This window comes from Phalaenopsis equestris, unplaced genomic scaffold, assembly GCF_001263595.1.
Source record: "Phalaenopsis equestris unplaced genomic scaffold, ASM126359v1 Scaffold000799, whole genome shotgun sequence".
In the NCBI taxonomy this organism is placed as follows: Eukaryota; Viridiplantae; Streptophyta; class Magnoliopsida; order Asparagales; family Orchidaceae; genus Phalaenopsis; species Phalaenopsis equestris.
In genome coordinates, this window is record NW_018165239.1 from 83,767 (window position 1) to 88,623 (window position 4,857).

At 38.6% G+C, this 4,857-nt stretch overlaps 1 pseudogene; it reads right to left on the reverse strand.

The window, feature by feature from the left end:
- Positions 1-1,736, reverse strand: part of LOC110031249 — a 10,283-nt pseudogene extending 8,547 nt beyond the window's left edge.
- Between the last annotated feature and the right edge of the window lie 3,121 nt (positions 1,737-4,857).

The following is a 4,857-nucleotide window of genomic DNA, read 5'->3' on the forward strand; positions in this document are numbered from 1 at the left end:
ACAACTGGCTCGAAAATGTGCTATGTGTTGTCTGGGATTTCCAGTCCCATCGAATATCTTAAAGTTTGGGGCCACAAAACCCTTGGGGAAGGGGACGGCATCGAACTCCTCCGGGTAAGGTCTACCCTTTAGAATTCCTGCACCGCCCTTAGACTGGGCTAAGGCATCCCGTACTTGTTCAACCAATTGCTTTAACTCTTTTTCTGGCATGGAACCTAACGGAGAATCCTTCTTTGGTTGTTCTTCTTTGTCTATCGAAGTAGCCTCCCTTCTTTCATCTGTGATGTGTATGATTTTTGGCTGATTAATCTTTGAAGAAGCCAACCTTGGTGCTTGTGATTGCCCCTGAATGGTGGCCGTGGCGGTCATAGTTCCAGTCATCTCTTCTATTCTTTTCTCCAGTAGAAAAAATTGCTCATCCCTTAAGAGGATAACTTTACGCAGCTCATCTATGGCGTTCTCTTCAGTGTGAGGTTGAGCCTCGCGCGCAGATGTGGTAGGTCTGGGTTCTTCGATCACATGGACATCCATGAAATCCTCCTCCAGATAATCACTGTAATCAAAATCCTTGTTGTAACTATTGACGGAAACTCCGTGTTCTCGAGCTAACTTAGAAATCTCAATCCTGAGTTTCTCAACTAACCTTTTCTTCGATTATTGACTTCTTGATAGCTTTAAGATCTGAAGGACCTTGGTGGATATCCTCTACTTATTCCTCCATCTCGCTGGCTATTATCACGATGATGTTAGATATTTCAGGCACTGGTTTTACTTCCTGCCCTGCAGGCTTACTGAGCTGTGTCGGTGCAGCGACCTTGGGTTCCCATACCCTCTTCTTTTTCGACGATGATGTCTCGTGATGGAATTTCTTAAATGTCTTAATAGAGACATCGGTATGTCGACGGAAGGTATGCTCCACGTGGTGTAGACCGGCTACAGTGTCAGGTAATCATCTTATCTTTCTTTACGTGATTGCAAGAATGACGGGTAAACTTCTCGGACCCAGTCTTGACTTAATCGGTTAGCGACCTATGGTCCTGGTTATGGTATGGTCGGTGGTGATTATAGCAGTATCCACTCGGTTTTTCAAACGGAACCAGACGGGAACACGGGTAGGTGACTTTATAGTCGACTTATGAGACTTTCTAGTGGACTTAACATCCTTCAAAATTTCATTTTTCATATGAGGGGAAATTGCATGTCCCACTCGTTTAAGTAATTCACTAACAAAACATCCCTCCTTAGTAGCAAGCCTTCTGAAGACTGCACTAACTCGGGTGATGGGGATGAATTTTTTTCCCTCCTCACCATGTCCATGAAGTGATGGTAATGCAGCAACAATCTTTCAGATACTCTCATATCCATCAGTATCTGTCAGAGGATGGAATCTACTTTTCCGGCAATACCTCCTCAACTTGGTGAGGCTCTCCCTCAACGGGTGTGTTTTCAAAAGTCTTGACTTTAATGGCCCTATGAAATCTTCTATAGTGGTTCCTCCTTTGAGTTCGGGTCAATGGTACAGTCCTTGAGCTTGACCCGATCTCAAACACAGGTGGCAGAACAGTTAATAGAACAGTTAATCCTTCAGTGACCATCACTTCTTTTCCCTTAGCAGTAGCAGGGATAGCAGGCTTGATGACAACAACTTTAGCCTTCTTGCAGGCAGGGAAGTCCTGGAGGCAATTCAAACTGAATTCTGCAGACATCTCTTGCATTTCTAGAGCATTGATCTTCATTACCACAAACGGGGCTTTCCCGAGGATAACCTCATGGTCTTCAAATCCAGCTCCGAACTTGATGGTGGGAGCGGCGTTACAGGCGTTGCGTTCCGTTGGCAGGTTGCAGGAAAAGGTCAGCGTTGGGTAGGCCATTGCAGCGGGCTTTAAAATAGAAAGTCTTATGGTTAGCTATATGGCCGAAAACCTCATAATCTTTAGTGCAAGCACTAAAAATAGAGGTTAATCTGTAGACCGGGCGGGTCTTAATTTATGGGTATTTTTAACATCTTTGTTTAAAAATGTGTAAAATTTAATTAATATTTTAAGCTGCGCGCATCACAACACGATTTGGTTTAATTTGCAAAGTAGCAAACCAAATTTGGAAGGGAAATGTGAAAAAAAAAAACTAGGACCCAGTGCGGAACCCAATTAGTGGCAGAAAACGCCCAGGTGGAATTAGTCCATCGATACACCTATTGGGGGTCCGACCCCACATGAAAATTTAAAGAGTCCTTAATGGCTTTCTGAACCCCTCTGTTCAAAGATGGTTTTCAAATCGGTCACTACCTTTTGATTCACTCTTTTTAAGGTCGGTCCTTACCTTCAGAAGCTGTCTTTTGAGATTAACCCTTATCTGTCAATTCTCATTTAGAATCATCCACTACCTTCTGATTCACTCCTTTCAATGTCGATCCTTACCTTCCGATGCTCTCTTTTGAGATTGACCCTTACCTGTCAATTCTCATTTAGAATCAGTAACAAGCTTCTGATTCACTCCTTTTGAGGTCGGTCTGTCGGTATTATTTTTAGTTGGAGGAGTTGCCCGTAAGAAGTTGTCGGTCACCGGAATCCAAATCCCGTTGCCCGCTTTGGAAGGACGTTTTAATTTACATATATATTTAGTTTTAGAAAAATATTAAATCAAACCCCATATTTTTCATAGTTTAAATGAAAGAGCATTGTACCTCAAATCTTGTATCTATCCCGAAGGATAAACACAAGACTTGAAGATGAGGCTCGGTCAAATAAACTAAGGAATATATGACATCTGTTTGGTCTGCGAAAACTTTATATTTGCCGACAAGTTCCCCTATTTAATATAAAGAATTAAATAGGGTTTATATTAAGTTGAGTTTAAACATGCTTCCTATAAGGGCAAGCTCTTATAGTTAATTACATCTTAAATGACCAAAGTCACCCAAGAAGACTCTCGAAAAAAATCAAGGAATATTATCTTCAAGGAATTTCAAAGGGTAGGGCTCTTTAACAAAATCAGACATAGAGGTGTGAAAGGGGATTTGTTCAAATATGAAACATTTTGTTGTGGAAGCCAAAGGAAGAGAAAATAGGGGATGACATGGATCCAGAGCAGAACCCCGGTGACATCCCAAGCTATCCTAATGTTTTGTTTCAGTATTGACGAGAAATATTTAGGTGTTTCACCCTGCCAATTTTATTAGTTAGGGCTTACATTTGTGTGAAATGATTACACAAATAGCCTGGAAGATGTGAGGATTTAGGTCGTGATAAACGACAACCTCAGAATCCTAAGATGGATAGGTTTTGTTGTTGAAGATGGTCGTGCTACCCACCATGCTAGCTCCAAGCTCCTTGCCGCGACGAGTTTGCGTTTTCTAGTGTGTCAAGTTATAATATCAAATCAGTTAACCCTATGGTTGAAGTTCTTTAAATTTTTAGAAGGAATATTAAAGTTGACTAGAGCGACACCGGTTAGGATCCTACGGTTCCCTCGTTCCGGCACCACTATTTTCTATTGGATTCACTTAGTCCAAATGAACTTAATAAACTCAACTTAATGAGTTCCATAATTTCATTTAAATCATGGGAAACCTCGTTAGCAACCATTGGTTACCTCTTCCGAGGGATTCCCAATCATCTGATAGAGACATCTTAGTTTAGTTGATGTTGTGGTTTTGTGTGGTGTTTGTGATTAAATTTTGAGTTGTTTTATATTTTAATGTTGTGTAGGTGAATTTTATCTTGGTTGATTTTAGTTTTAGTTTTTGTTATGATTAACATGCAAGTTTATGTAGGTAAATGCAAGCGTGAAACATGTAAGGAAAAGGCAGAAGAAAGACGGTACTATAAACTGTAAAAGCGTATCGGGCGAGTCTTCTCGTTCCACCACCTGAAATTTAAAATGCATATTAAGGCAGTTTATGAAAAGCAGGAAAGGTAAAATTTTGGTAATTTTCCTAACCCTATGTCATATCTTGGTGAGTCCTTAAAAGTTTAATTAAGGATGATTTCATTCAGCGAATAATATTAAGTTTAATAGACCTCTAAGGCATCCAACAAGTTAGGAGGGGGAAGTAGGTCCATGCCTCCCTCTCACCAACTAGTGAAAAGCCTCGAGTCCATTGAACCTCAAGTCAATTTAAACTTATTATATTGATTAATGTTCCATCCTATAAATACCCTTATTACTCAGTGAGCACCGATGTCTCAATTATCTCTAAGAATAGGGTAATTATCATTTATCATTTAATTTGAAAATCATGTTAGTGAATTACCTTGAAGGAGAAGTTAGTGTAATTTGAACACTTAGCCAAAATTTTAATCCTAATTGGGCTTAGTGGTGTTTCAAGGATGTTTGATATAATTATGTTTATTTCTCTAATTCTCATTATGATTTGGATTTTATTTGAAAATCAAGATAGGGGTATTAAATTGATTAATTATTGACTTCAAAAGTCATACCCCTAAGTCCAGGATCATTTAATTTTAATAAACTTCCAACTTTTAATAATTTAGAAATTTATTAACTTATATTTTTAATGAGAAAAATGAAATTAGTTTTTACCAATTAACCCATTGTGTTTCAAACATCAAATGAATTGATTAAGATTAGAGGTTACCCATTTTCCCTCCTTGAATTAAGCCTAAATGTTAATTAAGGCAAAATTTCAAAATTACACATTTGCTCCTAAGGCTCTAACACCTCATAATTTGTCAGATTCAATTCAAATGACTTTGAAATTTTTATCATACCACATTCATGGGTCAATTAGGACATCAGAGGAGAAAATGTGATTTTTCAAAATTTAATTTAATTTATATAATTATTTTCATGCAAAAATAGGATTTTTCAAAGAAAATTCCTAACTTGACCAAGGTA